The sequence below is a fragment of the Pleurodeles waltl genome, chromosome 7 (assembly GCF_031143425.1).
Source record: "Pleurodeles waltl isolate 20211129_DDA chromosome 7, aPleWal1.hap1.20221129, whole genome shotgun sequence".
In the NCBI taxonomy this organism is placed as follows: Eukaryota; Metazoa; Chordata; class Amphibia; order Caudata; family Salamandridae; genus Pleurodeles; species Pleurodeles waltl.
In genome coordinates, this window is record NC_090446.1 from 1045549406 (window position 1) to 1045567716 (window position 18311).

Here is an 18311-nt window from a genome sequence, read left to right on the forward strand (position 1 = left end):
CAGGTAAGATTTGGGCTCGTTCACCGAAAAACCCAGGTCGAACAACAACTGAGTCGTTGACTGCAGATGATGCGACACAAGCTCCGGCGACTTGGCTTTGATCAACCAGTAGTCCAAATAAGGGAATACTGCTATCCCCTTCCTTCTGAGCTCTGCCGCAACCACCATCACCTTCGTGAAGACTCGAGGTGCTGAAGTAAGACCAAACGGGAGGACCGCAAACTGATAGTGCTGCGACCCTACCAGAAACCGGAGATACTTCCTGTGCGACTTGAGTATCGAGATATGAAAGTAAGCATCCTGCAAGTCGACAGACACCATCCAATCTTCCTTGTTCAACGCCAAAAGCACCTGAGCTAGGGTCAGCATCTTGAACTTTTCCTGTTTGAGGAACCAATTCAAGATCCTCAGGTCCAGGATTGGTCTCAACCGACCATCCTTCTTGGGAATCAAGAAATACCTTGAGTAACAACCTCGACCCCTTTCCTGCTCTGGGACCAACTCTACCGCGCCCTTCTGAACAATAAGATGGGCGGGGCGGGATGAGGGGCGGGAACTCCCGAAAGGGAAGGGTGTAGCCTTTTCCCACAATACTGAGAACCCAAGTGTCCGTTGTAATAGTCTTCCACTTGCGGAGAAAATGCTGTAATCTTCCCCCTACAGGAGAGGAGTGAGTGGGAAATGGTGGAAGCCTAAGGCTCCTTTCCCTGCTGCACCCCTCCAGAGGACGAGGAAGAGGCAGAGTGCTGCTGAGAGGCTCCTCTGGTGCGGGCCCTCCCTCTCCCTCTAAAAGATCTATAGGGATGGGAAGAGGCAGGTTGCTGGAATCTCCCCCGAAAGGAAGAGGAGGAAGAGCCATGCCCAAATCCCCGAAACCTCCTGAAAATCCTGGAAGAGGCAGAGGAAGAAGGAGCTTGGAGTCCTAGCGATTTGGCTGTGGCCCTGCTCTCCTTAAAACGTTCCAAGGCCGAATCTGCCTTGGCGCCAAACAGCTTGTCCCCATCAAAAGGGAGATCCAATAGGGTTGACTGCACTTCTGCAGAAAACCCCGAATTACGGAGCCAGGCCTGTCTCCTTGCCACCACAGTCGTGCCCATTGCTCTGGCCACAGAGTCGGTCGTATCCAGCCCAGACTGAATAATCTGGGTCGCAGCAGCCTGGGCATCTGAAACAACATCCAAAAGACCCTGGGGAAGCTCCGTAAATGATGAGGAAATGTCATCCATAAGAGCATGAATATATCTCCCCAGGATACAAGTTGCGTTGGTGGCCTTCAACACCAGACTGCAGGACAAAAAAAAATTCTTGGACTGCGCATCCAGTTTCTTCGAGTCTCTGTCCCCAGGCACCGTCGGGAAAGAACCAGGCGCTGATTTGGATGAACAGGAGGCCTGCACCACCAAGCTCTCCGGTGTAGGGTGCCTAGAAAGAAAGCCAGGGTCAGTTGGTGCAGCTCGATACCTCCTGGCTACGGCTCTATGAACCGCTGGGGAAGATACTGGTCTTTTCCACACCTCTAGCACCGGATCCAGCAAAGCGTCATTAAAGGGCAATAGAGGCTCTGCCGCAGCTGAGGCCGGATGAAGCACCTCTGTCAGAAGGTTCTGTTTTGTCTCTGCCACCGGCAAAGGCAGGTCCAGAAAACTAGCTGCCTTCCGTACCACTGCGTGAAAGGAAGCAGCCTCCTCCGTGTATTCCCCTGGAGACGAAAGATCCCACTCAGGGGAAGTGTCCAGCGCACTGGCTGTATCTAGACCATGCAGTCCATCACCCGAGTCCTCTAGTTCTCCTTCTTCCAGGACTCGTTGGTACTCCTGCTCCTCTAATAAACGGAGAGCACGTCTCCTCGAATGAAGCCTCTGCTCGATACGCGGAGTCGACAATGCCTCCGCCGAAGCCGAAGTTCGGCGCCGATCTTCAGAAGCCACCGACGCCGCGTCCGGCACCACAGGTAACTTCGGCGCCGATGAAAAAGCACTCGGAGCGGATGGACCCACCGGAGTCACAGGACGAAATCCCGACGTCGACGGGATGGAAATCTCCGGGGCCAATCCCTCCGAAGCCACTGGAGCGGCCACCAGCACCGACACCGGCGCCAAGCCCACGTTCCCAAAAGGGAGAAAGGGCATAAAGGGTGCCGGCCGTAGAGGCGCAGGATCACCCAATGAAAAGGCCAAAGGGCCAGCCGGAGCACCCCCTGGAGCCATCTGTTGGAAGATGGTATACATCGCATTTAGGAATGCGGTACTATCGGCTCCAGGGGTGGGAAAAGCCGGATACTGGGGTGCCTGTATCGAAGGCGACCCCGACGCCGGCCTCGACGTCTGCGAAGCCGGGGACAACACCAGAGGCTGCACCACTTCAATCACCGACGCCTGTCCAGGTAAAGTCGGTGACGCCGGAGAGGGCAACGGCGTCGATGGATGCGGCGTGACCGTGGGACTGACCTCCCAAGTCCTCCGGCGCCGATCCAAAGACCTGGAACGAGTCTCCTTGCTCGAATGGCGCCGTGATTCTCTACGGCGCCGGGAGTCTCGATGACGCCGATCCTTGGCGAAGAAGACTTCTTATGATGTTTTTCTTTCGTCGACTTCGCCATAAACAACTTCGCCTCACGTTCCTTGAGGGCCTTTGGATTCATGTGCTGGCATGAATCGCAAGTCGAGACGTCGTGGTCGGAGCTTAAACACCAAAGACAGTCGGAGTGAGGATCCGTAACTGACATCTTGCCCCCACACTCACGACAAGGCTTAAAACCCGACTTTCTCTGCGACATTATTACTGCAGCAAAGGACTACGCAGCAAAAAATACACTGTAACCACGAAAGTAACAGTTGCTCCCTCGAAGATAACCGTTTCGAATGCACGGAAAAAAGGGAACTGACGTCGGCACGTCGTCGAGGACCTCTTATTGCCTGTATGACGTCAGACGGCGTCGCGTGGGCTAGAGTGACGTCCTCGTCGACGTGCAGAGACTAGGAAGAAGATTTCCGTCGAATGCTGGCGCCATGGGAGTATTCATTAGGTGAGGAATCCACAGGTAGTTGTATCCATCAGAAAAAAGGGAAACTGATGTCAGCACGCCAGCGAGGACCTCTTATTGCCACGATAACGTCAGACGGAGTCGCATGGGGAGCTGTGCAATTGTGACGTCCTCATCGACATAAAGAACTGGGAAGAAAGTTTCTGTTGAATGCTGGCGCATTGGGAGAATTCATAAGGTGAGGAATCCACAGGTAGTTGTATCCATAAGAAATACGAGATTTACTATAAAAACAACAACCCTCCATTCCCATTTCTTGAAACAGTACATCTGAAAACGAAACAGAACAGCGACCATTGGTTCTAGGTCAATATCTCAAAATAATATGATTTATAGAAGTGTACATTAGAGCATTGGGTTAGTGGAAATCATGAACTCCAAAAGTTGTGCATCTATCTGAGGCTGAATAAGGTCTAGACTAGGACTGGGATGAGATCAACCCACCAACTGCATAATATTGAACACAAAATCCGCAGTTAAAGATACGGGAGAATGGACAGTTAGTCTTTCATTCTGGAATGACATAGCTAATTAATAATTAAGGCTACCATTACATACAATAAAAAAATGAATCTGGAAGAGGAGGCACACTATCCTCTTCAAACAAATCCAGTGCTGATAGTCTACCCAATGCTGGGATTTGAAGACAATAAGAAACTTAACCTAGCTGGCAACAAATGTATTCAGGTTGCAATCTTTAATCATTAGGAAGAAAATTTGTTTTTATTTGTATACACATAGATAGTTTAGAAGGTTTTAAGATTTTGTGTTTGTTTCGAGACAATAAAATGCCTAGAATAAAAACACCAGAGGGGGAGCCCAATGGGACTATTTAAAGATCACCACCCCTCACAGTTCCCAAAACACAAGTTTGAACTGGTGTGGCCCTTGTTGCTGAGCACAGCTGCCTCATAGTGAGTTCATGGAATCCAGATGGCAATCGGTCTTAGGGGGGCTGGACGAGTACTGAAAAGCAGTGATGGGGACCTAAATATAGGAGGGCAGGTGAGCGTTGATGGGGAGCTCTGGGCGAGGGAGCTTCTCTGGAGAGGAGGCGATGCACATCCTGGAGTCTGCCTGATCTCTTATTTTTCTATCTGATCTCTTAACTTTTGAGGTGTGACACAGTAGACTGATGGAAATAAGGATAAGGTCTGGGGAATGCAATCGTCATAAAGCTGTGCGATTCCTGAAACCAAGAGGCAGAAATAGGGCATGCTGAGACAGTTTTTCATCAATCCAATCTCTCACTCTCACTGTTCCTTAGTGGGGCTCGTATCAGAACCTATGGCGATAGGACTAATGGCATCAGCCTGAAGCTGCAGTGGAGTGGGCCACCAAGTTACTCCGCTCAGTCTTTGAGGGCAGGCAGAAACCCATGCTGCCCTCCAGGCCAGGTGAAGCATCAGGCAAATAATCTTAGATCCCCTGGTTCACCTTTCTTACTGACAGTGGTTAAAGACAGGTCTACCTCAACTTTGAATCCAAAATATAAGTGGTGTCAGATGTGGTTCTGCCGTGCCAAGGCCTGCAGAATGCAGATGAGTCACCAAAGTTGAGAAGAGGATATCAGAAGCAGAAGACTCACAGAAACCACTCCAGTCGACCACTGGGTGACAATCAAGCGTCTCAAATTGCAGGCAGGTCAAGCTGAAGATGCTTAGGTTACATCATCACACTAATAAAAGTTCCTGAGGAAAATAATGCCCCAGCCCAATGGCTGGCCCTTCCCTCCAGATTGGGTTCATCGGCAGAGGGCTCAGTGAGTGAAGAGGAATTTCCACATCAATACAGCTTCATGTTAATGGCAGCTTCTGCTGTTGAAGAGTAGTGCAATGGCCATTACCGGTCACATTCCCATTTGACACTTGAAAGTTCAGGCACTATCCGTATGACCAGTTGTTTAGAAGTTTGGAGTTTTGGATGGCTTTATTTAGGGTATTGACATACAAGTGGGTACTACTGCATGTGGGTATTTGCTTGTGCCCAACAGATGTGTTACGTTTTTAAGTATATGATGGTGGACTTTAGAGGTACAAGGAGGTAGAGAAGGGGTTATTTTCCTTTTGCAGGAGAGACATTTGATGATGACCAACTGTTGATTCCTTGCTAAGCATAGTTTTTTTTTTTAACAGTAGTACAGGCTGGTTTCATGAGCGGTTTCAGAAGTGTAGCCACACTACTAAAATTACATCTTTGTCTCCAAATTCTACACACACAATAGGATCCACTGGGCTGGTATTTGTATCCGTTAAGCCTCCTCCAAATGAAATCTTGTACTATACTGAATGTGTATGTCTCTTTGCTGTTATCACCAGTGTTTCTTGAGAAAAAAAGGCCAGTAACCCTCAGGTGACCTATATGTTGGGAGGGGGACGTTAAAGGCTTAAACGACCAGTTGACTGACGGGTCAACTGGTCACTTTCCCCACAAGCATAAAAAAGTGTCCTCTCCCCATGCCAGACTTCACAAGGTCTTTACCATTAGGTGACACTTGGCGCCTATTAAACCCAAACCAAAAATCAAATCTAGTTCACCTCTTAGGCACATAAATCTTTATCTCAGATACACTATTTTTCAATGCAGATTGCTGATCTTTGGCATATTAAGTGTATGCATATTTCATCCAGAGGGCTTATTGATCAATCCCACTTTCCAGGGTCTCTCGCCCCTGGGGACTAAGGGAGTGAGTGGGGTAGACAGAGACGCACATGGTGGTTAGCTGGCTCTACAATACTAACTCCGATATTAATGAAGTTAGAAACTGCTTTGAAATAATAAAATGACAGTTTCTTTCCATTTACATGATTTGGGAAACCTTTAAGGCTACTATCCAGGGCAATCTACCTAATCATATCAAGCAACAACAAGCAACGGTGGTGCAGCTAGAGGCACTACTTGTTAACACCGAAATGCAATATCTCATGTCAGGCAAACTATTAGACATAATATATCACTGTTACAGCAGGCTCCCCTAAACGAAGCTCGACAATACTAGCTGATGACACAAAGCCCTATTTGCCACTGGGTTAAAAAAAACAGAACCTGCTTTTCTGGCTCGCCAAATGGTATGACACCAGTTGTCCAACTGGACAAATTCTAGATTGACAAATGACCCATCTCTGACCACAAACTGCTTCCCCAACTGTTCTAAAATAATACCAAACCCTCTAAGCAGAGAGTGATCAGCTTCCTGTAATTATGCTCTAGCTGCCCATGTGGCACCTGCCTGCGACCAACAGGGTTACACCTGAATAACCTCTTAGCACATTGGAACTAGAAAATGCAATTAGCCAGCTCCAGACTGGAAAGACACAGGGACCCAATTGCTTTCTAGTGGAATTTTCCAAGTATCTCACAGGCAAGATACTCCCACATCTACAACCAATAATTTTTGTCTCACCATCTGACAGGCGACTGCAGCCTGACTTACAAGAAGCCAATATATTCAAAATCCACAACCTGGAAGGCCATCCGATTCCTGCACTTCATTTAAATCCATCTCCCTTCAAAATACAAAGGACACAATTCTTGTTAAGCCTGTGAAAACTGTATTGCCCATGTGTCCAGCTCATGCTGAATCGATCCCAGAGACCTATCTATAGGGTCCACCTAGAACTGGCCCAGCTGCATCGACTAGATTGTGTTCTAGCCCTACTTAAAACTGACTTGGATAAGGTCTTGAATTTTGCTAATGGAACTTCTTCAGTATGCTTGCCACATATTCATGATACTTTGGGGTGTTCTTTTCTGCAAGATCTGTGTTAATGGAGAAGTATCCAAACCCTTTTCTACCTAAAGGGGGATGAGAGAGGGTTTTTAACATCTCTCCCTTTTTGTTCTAGCAGTAGAGCCCTTGCAGAGTGTTTTCATTGATACCGCCATATTGTAGGCTTCAACTAGACAGTGGATGATCCATTTAATTATCTTCAGAAACGGCCTGGGTAAAGTAAAATGCTATTCATATATGGTGAATTCTCAGGCCTTACAGACAACATGACCAAATCTGTGGTGTACCCAAATGAGGGAGATACAGCAGTGATGCACAGGGCATCGCATTTTAAAATAGAGGCCAAAGCCTTTACATATCTTGGCATCTACGTTTCAATAGGAGCAGGATAAGTGGCAAGGGACTATGGCTCTGCTACTGGAATGTGTCCAAAAGATCCTCCTGTACTGGTCCACTCATCCGTAAATCCTGATGTGGCAAGTCACCTAAATGGTACTTGTAAGGAAATGCATCCTTTCATGGTTACCCCCTGACTTTTTGCCTTTTGCTGATGCCAGTTATAATTGAAAGTGTGCTGGGACCCTGCTAACCAGGCCCCAGCACCAGTGTTCTTTCCCTAAACTGCACCTTTGCTTCCACAATTGGCACAGCCCTGGCACTCAGATAAGTCTCTTGTAAATGGTATGCTGGTACCAAGGGCCCTGATGCCAGGGAAGGTCTCTAAGGGCTGGAGCATGTCTTATGCCACCCTGGGGACCCCTCACTCAGCACATGCACACTGCCTCACAGCTTGTGTGTGCTGGTAGGGAGAAAATGACTATGTCGACATGGAATTCCCCTCAGAGTGTCATGCCAAACTCACACTGCCTGTGGCATAGGTAAGTCACTCCTCTAGCAGGCCTTACAACCCTAAGGCAGGGTGCAGTGTACCACAGGTGAGGACATATGTGCATGAGCACTATGCCCCTACAGTGTCTAAGCAAAACCTTAGACATTGTAACTGCAGGGTAGCCATAAGAGTATATGGTCTGGGGGTTTTCGTCAAACATGAACTCCACAATTCCATAATGGCTACACTGAAATCTGGGAAGTTTGGTATCAAACTTCTCAGCAAAATAAATGCACACTGATGCCAGTGTGGAATGTATTGTACAATGCAGCCAGGGGGCATCTTAGAGATGCCCCCTGAATACCAATCGGACTTCTAGTGTTAGGCTGACCGGTTTCTGCCAACCTGCCACAACCAGACGAGTTGCTGGCCACATGGGGAGAGTGCCTTTGTCATTCTGTGGCCAGGAACAAAGCCTGCACTGGGTGGAGGTGCTTCTCACCTCCCCCTGCAAGAACTGTAACACCTGGCAGTGTGCCTCAAAGGCTCACCCCTTTTGTTACAGTAGTGGAGATGCCCGCCCCTCCGGCCACCCCACCGGTCAGGACAGCCCCTAAGGTGTCCTGAGTTGAGGTGACCCCTGCCTTTAGAAATCCACCTTCTTGAGATTGGAGGATTCCCCCAATAGGATTAGGGATGTGCCCCCCTCTCCTATGGGAGGAGGCACAAAGAGGGTGTGGCCACCCTCCAGGACAGTAGCCATTGGCTACTGCCCTCCTGACCTAAACACACCCCTAAATCTAGTATTTAGGGGCGACTCAGAACCCAGGAAACCAGATTCCTGCAACCTGAACCAAGAAGGACTGCGGACCTGAAAGCCCTGCAAAGACGACGGAGACAACAACTGCTTTGACCCTAGCCCTACAGGCCTGTCTCCCGACCCGAAGAAAACTACAACAGCGACGCATCCAACAGGGACCAGCAACCTCTGAAGCCTCAGAGGACTGCCCTGAACCAAAGGACCAAGAAACTCCCATGAGCAGCGGCTCTGCTCAACAAAAGAAACAACTATTGCAACTTTCTTGCAATTTTTTAAAGACTTCACTCTTCCCGCCGGAAGCGTGAGACTTCACCCGCTGCACCCGACGCCCCCAGCTCGAGCTCCAGAGAACCAACACTAGAAGGAGGACTCCCAGGCGACTGCGACCTCGTGAGTAGCCCAAGACGACCCCCCTGTACCCTTACAGTGACGCATGCAGAGAGAATCCAGAGGCTCCCGCTGACCTTGACTGCCTGTAACAAGGAACCCGATGCCTGGACCAAGCACTGCACTCGCAGCCCCCAGGACCTGAAGAAACCGAACCTCAGTGAAGGAGTGACCCTAGGCGACCCTCTGCCAAGCCCAGCCGGTGGCTGGCCCGAGAAGCCCCCCCTGTGCCCTGCCTGCACCGCTAGTGACCCCCGGGTCCCTCCATTGAATCCAATACAAAACCCGACACCTGATTTGTACACTGCACCCGGCCGCCCCTGTGCCGATGAGGGTGTGTTTTGTGTGCCTGCTTGTGTCCCCTTCAGTGCTCTATAAAACCCACCCTGGTCTGCCCTCTGAGGACACGGGTACTTACTTGTTGGCAGACTGGAACCGGAGCAACCCTGTTCTTCATAGGCACCTATGTGTTTTGGGCACCTCTTTGACCTCTGCACCTGACCAGCCCTGAGCTGCTGGTGTGGTAACTTTGGAGTTACCTTGCACCCCCAACGGTGGGCTGCCTATGCCCAGGAACTTAGACTTGTAAGTGTCTTACTTACCTTACAATCTAACCAATACTTACCTCCCCCAGGAACTGTTGATTTTTGCAGTGTCCACTTTTAAAATATATTATTTGCCATTTTTACTAAAACTGTGTATACTATTGCTCTAATTCATAGTTCCTAACTTACCTGTGTGGAGTACCTTGCCTTTTATGTATTTACTTCAAATCTTTTACTTGTGGTTCTAAAAAATAAATTAAGAAAATATATTTTTCTGTATAAAAACTATTGGCCTAGAGTTAAGTCTTTGAGTGTGTATTCCTCATTTATTGCCTGTGTGTGTACAACAAATGCTTAACACTACCCTCGGATAAACCTACCGCTCGACCACACTACCACAAAATAGAGCATTAGAATTATCTAATTTTGCCACTATCTTACCTCTAATTATCCCTATTAAGTCCATTAAGACATTTTAATGCAACCCAAGTCTATGCTGAGCAACTCAATATATGGGTTGAGTGCACCCCTGGAGTGGCAATGAATAAATGCATCAAGTGTCCATTGAGTGGTGGCCTAGACATAGCCAACATGCTGATTTACTATCATGCATCCCAACTAAAAGTCTTTAATGACTGATTTATGGAGCCAGCTTAACTACTCTAATGCAGCTTTCACATTACCTCTTGAATGCAGAGAACATGAATGTCTCATCCACTGTCTTCCAAAAGAAAATACATTGGTGCGTCCAGAAGAAAGTAATTTCTCTTCAAAAAATGATTTCAGAATGGGAGAGAAAAGCTCTTGCGTCTTGAAATGGTTTTCGGCACTGTGACATGCATACCATAACACAGTAACGTCACAGAAACAAAAGTGGAACCAACGTGGTTTCACTTTGATCAGTGCTAAGGGAAAATAAATCTGTCCCTCCAGTGGCACTTAGGAAAGGGGAAGTGGCGCTGTAAAGGGTCAATGTGACCTTTTTCATTGCTACCTCTTCCTAGTGGAGTGGATCCCTTCTTAAGGGTACCCTGAAATCATAAATCCTCAGCAGGGATCTATTTATTAGACAACACAGACAATTTTCTTTTGGGGGAGCAGGCCCCTGGACATGGTAAGTTCTCACCTATTCCCTCAGTCTATCTTTACGCTGGATGTGCGGAAAAACATGGGGTACTCAGCCCATAGTTGACACCCCCCAAGGGCTAGTGAGGGACAACGCAAAGTAAACACCAGGGACAGGTTGAAGGAAAAAAAAAAAATAAGGATGTGGTGGGAGTGGGCTTCCCGTCCAGACATCTGGCTGTGCCCTCACCCCAGAACAGGACCACTAGTCATTCTGCATCCCTCAAAGCGATTGGGCAAGATTAACTTAGAATATCCCCCAAGCACTCTGGAGAAGCAGAAAGCGCATTAGACACCATGGATACATGTGCCAAATAAACAAACAAGAGTGGGTGGACGACCTTAATGTGAACCCCGCAGTCTTTTTGTACCCCCTTGGGTAGGGCAAAAATCCCACTAGTCACTAGGGAAAGATGATACAAAACAAAGGGGGTAGGGTTGGGGCAGCCCACTGGGCACCACCGCAAAACAGGACGAACAGCCTTTTTGCCACCCTCCACAATGGGGGAAGCTAGCAGGTTTGATGGATTTACACTGAGTGGAATGTGTATTAGAAAGCAGGGATATATATTTAACAATATGAAGTGAAGACCAATACGTCCAGGCATCAAGCCTATTCCCTGTGAATAAAATATAAACAGTCTTTCTGTCTCCCTGCAACCTACATCATCCCCATCACCATGACAAGAAACAGTAATGTGGATTATTTTGCCCTTAGTTTGAACTTATGGTCAGGCAGAAAGTGTGTAAATCACAATTTCCAATGACATCACATAGTGAGTAGCTGCATTGTTTGGGCTCAGGGTCAAAAGGCATTCCAGGAGCCCAAAACTTACTAAGCATTTCTAAAACGTAAGCGACTCAGATAAATCCAGGGTGGTGTGGATTGCATGGTTACTGCTAAGTTTAGTTACCCAGAGTGCAAACCTTTAACTGGCTAAAATCACACATTTTCTTCGCATGTCTATACTCTAAAGATCCAGAATCTGTGTGGATCATCAAATTCCATCATTCCATCATTCCCACACTTCTCCCTAAAAAAATGTAGCATCATTGTATGGGCAGGCCTATCACCTGTGACCGCAACAGAGACCATGTGAAGATCACACTGACTTCATATGGTCAGAGTTTTCTTCCGTTCCTGTCCCAGGCAATAGGCATGCTGGTATGAAAAAATAGTGGGATCTGTGTAGGCCACACCACGCTGGACCCCCTAAGCTTCATAAATGTCTACGTTTGGTAGGTTTCTCTTGGTGGTGGATAAGCCTGTGCACATGCAGCAACCTGCATCCCCAAAAATGAAAAATGTACTGTTGCAATAGGTCCACACAAACAAGTGAGGTACTATTTTTAGCAGTAGAAGTGTGGGAACACAACATACTAGAACATATTATTAAATTAATTTCTCCCCATTTTTGCTTCCAAATGTAAGCAAGTGTAGAAGAAAACACATTTCACAAAGTTTCCTACGAGTCAACTGACAGCTTGGGTAACCTCAATTTCAGAACTGTACAAATAACCACTATTCCTAAAGTGATTATCTTAGGCACATTTAAAAAAAAATGAATAGGTTTCCTTCAGAGCCATTTTCATTCATTAGATTTTACCATATCAATTGATGCATGGTATATAATGAAAAATCATTATATACTGCAACAAGGTTGGTGGCTCTGGGTATCGCATGTTTTTACGACAACCAACACACACTATATATCCCTGTGGCCAGAAGAGTCATATCAATTTTGTGATCCGGCCATCAGGGGGGAAAAACAACAAATTAAAATGTGGTCATCTACTGCTATTTTTACTTACTTGCTTTCATTTAATTCTATTCCAACTATTAGTTTCTTTGGAAAAGCCATAAACGATTTATTTTATACACCTTTACTACACTTGTTGAATTTGGGATTTTGTCCACTTTTCAGAAATGTATAGCTGTCTGGTTCATTCAAGGGGTTCACGCCCATTTCCACTACAAACTGCAAGAATGTTGAAATGACAAAACAAATTGTAAAAATGGACTGCAACTTATAAATACAAATGGTGTTCATTTTTTTTTTCTTAGTGCAGCACACCTTTTGTGGATGTAATTTTTAACGGAAAAAATAATTTCAAAAATGCTTTCTTGCACAGCATATTTTTTTTAATAGAATTTTCCTACATTTTGTCTAATTTTTCAGATCCCTTCAAGAGCATCCACAATCTCTGGGTACCTTAAGAATCAAAAATTATTAGGGAATATGGTACGCAAATCTTGCTTGAATATCTTTTATGAAAAAAGCTATTCTGGCTTAAGTACAAAGTGGCCGAAACATCAAAAAAGAGGCTCAGCACTGAGGAAAGGAAGATGTGGACTTCAATAGGTAGAACAGGGAACATACACTACAGGGAAGGAGAAATGGTCCCTCTAGCCTTGTGGCACATAACTGGTACCCACACCCACCTTATAGGGGTAATTGTGCTGTGAAATGGGCACATTAATTAAGTCGATCCAGTCCCTGCTGAGATTCAGGGGATGGGGATGTTACTTGCCACTCCAAACTAACAGACATGGTTGGACGTAACTTGTTCTGTTCCTTTACAGACCATAAATATTAGTTTGGCCTGCATAAAGAACAGCTTTCCATCTACAGTGCCATCATGGTCCTGTGTCCATACTTGAAGCCACATGAAACTTTACCAGAGTTAGTGTGATAAGTAGTCATGGAATATCATGCTTACAAGGCTCATGTGCAATTAATACTCTAGACTCATTCCCCACGCTACATGAGTCATGAAATGTGGATCTTGGGCGTTTGGAGAGTGGTGGACTAATGGGGATGCAACAATTTTGGACCAATCCATATTGATCCAATTTAAATATCATCTCTAAGTCTGTCTTATACAAACAAATCTTTGGAGTGCCTGATGTGACTTTTCCCCTTTATGCTTAATAATTGAAGACTCGAATGGAAACTTCTTACATTTGACACGGCTATTTTATATCAAGAGACCTAAAGAACACCTAAAACAGCCCTGATAGATAGTTTACTGAATATGAAGGTAAAGTACAAGTTACTCATCTTCGGTAACGATATATCTGGTCAAGACATATTCTAGTTTCAGAATACTTACCTTAGAGTTTCCCACAGGTGTTAGACTGGATCGGGAACTTTTTCTTGGAGCAGTACCCCTGCGTGCCGTTAGGTGGCATCGGTCAACTCAGATTCCACGGGCAGCGTTGATGCAGTGGTCGCCATGACGACGCTGCGGTCATATATAGGCACCACCCTGGATGCACACACGTCAATTTCTTTTCACAACTTTCCAGATTAGCACAGAGGCATGAAGAACACTGAGAATGGTGCGCCAAACTAGGGTCCTTAAAGGGAAGTTCCCGACCATAGAAATCAGTTTGCAGTGCGGGGAGGATGGGCGGGTCGGTAAGGAATCTGCAACTAGAATATATGTCTCTACCAGATATATCGTTATCTGATAGAGACTTCTAGTTACAGATTCCTTATCTTAGAATAGATAGCCGATCATCCCCGATGGTGGGCTGCAAACTAAGATCACACCAAAACATCCTGCTGAACCAATCAGCCAAGGTGGACGGTGACATGGACCTGACTGTCCAGACAGTAATGCTTGGTGAACCTATGTAAAGACACCCACGTTGTTGCCTGGCAGATATCCAGGACTGGAACTCTTCGTGCTAATGCTGTGGTGGCAGCAGTTGCTCTGGTTGATTTGCACACAAACCCTCAGGGGGTTGCTTTTTCACCAAACGTAGCACATCTTGATGCAGAGGACTACCCATCGCAAAATGGTCCTCTTCTGCACTGCCTTCCCTTTCTTCGCACCCACAAAGAGTTGATCGTCCACCTGGAAATCTTTGGTACAATTTAGGTAGAACACCAACACTCTTTTGGGATCCAGACGGTGTAGTCTCTTTCTCATGAGGGGGTTATGGGGGTGCATAAAAAGTAGGCAAGGTGAAAATGTGTCACAATTTTGGAAAGAAAGGAAGCCCTGGTACGAAGCACCACTTTGTCAGAATGCACTGCTAGGAATGGTGGCTTCGAAGAGAGAGCCTGAAGGTCACTCACTCTGCGAGCAGAGGTTATGGCAAAGAAGGCAGTCTTAAGGGTCAAGAGCCGTGGAGGACAGTGGTGGGGCGGCTCGAAAGGAGCACTCATGCGAAAACCAAGTTCAAATCCCACTGGCGCATTATGAACAGGGCAGGAGGGAACATATTTGTGAGGCCTTTAAGAAACGTCCCAACAATGTGAGATTTGAATAGAGAAGGGTGGTCTGGCAGCCTTAAAAAGGCAGAGATGGCAAACAAATATCCCTTGAGGGTGCCCAGAGCAGAGACCTGCTTGGCAAGAGAGAGAATAAAGAGGAGAACGTCTGAAAGAGGTGCAGAGAGGAGATCAACAGACTTGTTGATACATCATGCCACAAATTTCTTCCAACAACAGGCGTATACCGTTTTGGTGGAGGGACGCCTGGCTGACAAGGTGATATTACAGACTTCGGGTGGAAGGTCAAAAGCCATCAACTGCCACCGCTCAATCTCCACGCAAGGAGGTAGAGACTGGACAAGTGCGGGTGGATAACCGTCCCTTGCTGCTGCAACAGACTATCCTCCCGAAGGAATACCAGACTTTGGATACCAGACTCTTCGTGCCCAGTCTTGAGCCACCAGGATTACTTGAGCCCAGTCTTGCCTGACCTTCTTCAGAAATCTGGGCTGAAGAGGTATTGGTGGGAAGGCATACAGGAGGCCACCGCAGCCCTTTTCACCACCACTGAGTATGACACTCCCTCCGCCGTAGCCAGGGTAGTAGGAGAAAGCATCCCAGGATCAGGGGAGGTGTCCAACCCGCTGGCATCACCCAATCCTGAAGCCAGTCTATGTCAGGGTCAAGCTGGTATTCTAAGGGGACCCCTCCATACTATCATTGTATTCATAGCCATAGCAATAGGGGTCAGGATTAACCATGGGCCCAGAAGAGCCCTTTGAAATCTGAATCTGCGTTGAGTGATACAATTCCGGCTCTGGGTCGTCAATGAATTAGTATAGAGTCGACGTAGAATGTGGGCCCAACCAACGTCGGGAGCATCAAAGTCTAACCTGATGCCTGGGAAGGTCTCGTTGGCACGACCACCGTTAGGACGGATCTGGAAGTGCCCTCAGGAGTTGAGGCTGAAACCGTCGAACTGGCACCTAAGGGGGGGGCCTCACCGACTCCCCTGGGCCAAAGGCGTGGAGGGTGGGTCGGTCTGCCCAAATATGAGGCACATGGCCTCATAAAATTATTTTAGTTGGGCAGGGGTGGCACCGGTTCCCGGAAAGTCGGGGAGGCGCAGAGTAGACCCAGATGAAGGCTCTGAAGATCGAGGCCTATATTTTTGATGTACTTCCCGCGTCGTGCGAGCGATGGGGCGATGTCGAAGACCGTCTGGTCTTCTTCGACGACTTCTTTTTACCCGAATGTCCAGATGACTTGGACGATGAAGAGTGGTGATCACTCCGCAACCAGTCTCCTGACCTTCGTCTCAAACAAGAGAGGAAGTAACGCGCAGTCGAGTGTCGGGCCGCCAGGTGCTTTAGGGACCGCTCCTTCAGGTTCATAGCCCAACACTCTGGGCACAACTTCGGGTCATGGTCGCTCTCCAGACACCAGAGGCACACGAGGTGTGGATCCGTCACCGACATTCAGTGACAGGAGTCGCATGGCTTGAATCCAGTCTTAAGGGACATCCCTCAACGCATCCAGAACTCGTCAAAAACAAATCAACAGATGTGTTGCAGTTAGTCAAAAGATTACTGGGGTAGCTCTTCTCTGGACCTGCACATAGGCTGGCGCAGAAAGAACAGAACTGACATCAGCGTGCCAGGGTGGCACCATCACAGCAACCACGAAGCCAACGACGCCTGTGGAGTCGACCGACATTTTTTTACATTTGTTTTTGGACATTTGTGCGTGTTAAATCAATCTGCATACAAAGGTGAATTGAAATGTTCTGTTTACTCTAGATTCAGCTTCTTAAAGTTAGAAGGTTGGATTTCTTCAATACTTCCTGATAACTGCTATCTACATCTATATAAAATCTGTTTGTTTTAGTGTCTAGTGCAAGGTCATGGCAATTTCTTCAGTATCACTGCCAACCTAGAATTGGGATCCACTTCAACTTTCAATGGCAAGTATGGCATTGGAGATTCCGCCTTCATGCCCTATAACCATAATTTTTGCTTTTTCTCCTTTGGCCCTGTCATTTCTGAAGGGTAATTAGAATTAATTTAAGTAGAGAAGTAGAAAAGCAGATGGTACCTCACATGTATAGGCATGTCTAGTTAGCAGGTGTTTTAAATGCTCAGGCATAACAAACGAGATAAAGTAAGACTGCTACCGGCTGAGCAAGGCTGGCATTGATAGCTGTGGATAAAGTCAGCTGGATAATGAAGGAGTCCATTCATGCATGTAATAATGGGTATACGAAAGTCACAGAAAATCTAAGCAGGAACACAATCTAAGCTGGGACTAAAGAGAACGGTTGCTGAATTTTATGGACCAGTTGTAAGATATTATCTGGAAGCTTCTTTTATTTTTTCCTGCAATAGGACAGTGGATCTGTACACTACCACTACCAGTCCACTAATTTGCCATCAGCAGGGCCATTCATTTAATCATTTAAAATGCCCCACTACCCTGTATATATTTGGAATAATTCGATTGATGGGGGAGTAATTTGGTGTAGGCAGAAGGGTAATGCCTAGCGAGGTCCGGCGGGGGGGATGCAAAGAATGGTGTTGCACTGATCAAAAACACTGATCTATTAGTTGCAGTGGTTAAGCGTCTGACATTTTACATACCTTTTCACATTGCACTGCACCAGGCTCGATTATTTTCCAAAGCTAGGGGGCTTATCAGTAGTACCCCACACCTTCAAATGTTCGAGTGTTTGCTCCATTTATGAGTAAAGCCTTTGTTACGCTGAAGGACAAAGGAACTCACAACAAACTGACACCTGTGGGCTCAAGCTACTCCCCGTCATACCAATTCTAATCATATTTTAATGTTTATCAGTAGCTGATGAAAGATTTTGCAGAGGCTAATTTTACAGTCATCCAATGTTCCTAAGGGGCCAATTTCAATTGTTTCGATATATCACCCCAACTGTAACTTTAGCAGCCTATAATACCGAATTCTCATGTAGACTGTTATTTTCAAATGCCAATAAACCATTTGTTTTCATTCTCAAGATACGGTTATCACTTTGAGCCTTTCTAGATTATTATTCAAATCATCTTTTCAAATATATATTGCATTAAACTAGGTTGAACTTCAAAATGGTAATCTACTCACACATTGAAAGAATGGAGTCAATTTAAAAAAGATAAAAGTTTGCAACAAATTATCTGCAAATTACAAAACAAAATGTCAAAAGACCAGGAGTGTTCTGGCAGAAACTGGAGGGAGGAGCTGCGGTAAAACCCTTTCACCATTGCTATCCTTCCTTGGGCTCCCAAGTAAAGGTTCTGTACACAGTAAATATATTAGTCGCTTTGCACTTTTGTGGGCCTATACCTACTCATGATATTAATAACATTCTTATGCTCATTACTTTGTGTGCGTAGAGGTAGGGAACTTTTATTGTATTCAGTTTCACTTTCTTCAGCTTTGAATTGGAGGTACTCAAAGAAGTGTAATTTTCACAGTAGGCACATTTACAAGACCTACTAAAGAGGACGCAGAGGAGACAACGTTTTCATCACGCATAAACGGCCCAAGAGTGAAATATGTAAGTTTGCAGTCATGCACACATTAAAATATAGGAGTGGT

At 46.3% G+C, this 18311-nt stretch overlaps 1 protein-coding gene across 8 annotated transcripts in view; it reads right to left on the reverse strand.

The window, feature by feature from the left end:
• The window catches only part of HELZ (helicase with zinc finger), a 1413339-nt gene that overhangs the window by 1002059 nt on the left and 392969 nt on the right, over nt 1-18311 (reverse strand). The window lies entirely within an intron of this gene.